General features: G+C 49.7%; 1 protein-coding gene across 1 annotated transcript in view; it reads left to right on the top strand.

Annotated features, from left to right (window-relative positions):
• The window catches only part of TMC1 (transmembrane channel-like 1), a 101,028-nt gene that overhangs the window by 10,527 nt on the left and 89,467 nt on the right, over window positions 1–1,034 (top strand). The gene's annotated exons all lie outside the window — the stretch shown is intronic.

Genomic DNA, 1,034 nt, shown 5'->3' with positions numbered 1-1,034 from the left:
TCATATATACAGTCATACTTTTCTTACAAGCACTTTCATATTAGCTCCTTCACAATAGCTTTCACTGCCAGCTTTGGCGGTGGGGGTTACTTTATCCAGGACTGTAGGGTAAGTTGTTCACCACGCATCTCAAGGAGTTCTTCACCTCACACCTCCCACTGCATCCAGGACCCATACCCCCAGAGACCTGCACCCAGTGCCTAGACCTACAAAGTCTTCATGCTGGTCCTCAGACAAACACCATACATATCTCAGCATCCTAGTTCTTCACTTGTAATGGTTCTTCCTTCTCCTTATCCTTCCTGCTGCCTTTGAAAGTGTCTTGGGACAGAAGCTCAAGTGCCTCCATTGAGGCGTATAAACAATGTACACATAGTTAGCTAAGGGCAAAACAGCTAATCATAGAATATCTCAAGTTGGAAGGGACCCATAAGGATTATCGAGTCCAACTCCCTGCTCCTCCCAGGACTACCTAAAACTAAACATAAATGACTAAGAGTGTTGTCCAGACACTCCTTGAACTCTCACAGGCTTGGTGCTGTGACCAGTTCCCTGGGGAGCCTGTTCCAGTGACTGACCACTCTCTCAGTGAAGAACCTTTTCCTAATGTCCAACCTGAACTTCCCCTGAGGCAGCTTCATTTCATTTCCTCATGTCCTGTCGCTGGTCACCAGAGCGACACAGCACCTCCCCTTCCGCTGCCCCTCTTGGGGAAGTTGTAGACTGTGATGAGGTCACCCCTCAGCCTTCTCTTCTCCAAGCTGAACAAGCCAGGTGACCTCAGCCGCTCCTCCTAAGTTTTACCCTTGAGACCTTTCACCATCTTGATGGCCCTCCTCTGGACACACTCTAGTATTTTGATGTCCTTATATTGAGGTGCCCAAAACTGCACACAGTACTTGAGGTGGGGCCGCACCGGTGCAGTGTACAGTGGGACAATCACCTCCCTTGACCGGCTAGCTATGCTGTGCTTGGTGCACCCCAGGACACGGTTGGCCCTTTTGGCTGCCAGGGCACCCTGTACACTTATATTC

The sequence above is a fragment of the Pygoscelis adeliae genome, unplaced genomic scaffold (genome assembly GCF_000699105.1).
Source record: "Pygoscelis adeliae isolate BGI_AS28 unplaced genomic scaffold, ASM69910v1 Scaffold45, whole genome shotgun sequence".
Taxonomy (NCBI): Eukaryota; Metazoa; Chordata; class Aves; order Sphenisciformes; family Spheniscidae; genus Pygoscelis; species Pygoscelis adeliae.
Note: the sequence above shows the minus strand (reverse complement) of the source record. Positions and strands in the feature narration are given on the sequence as shown.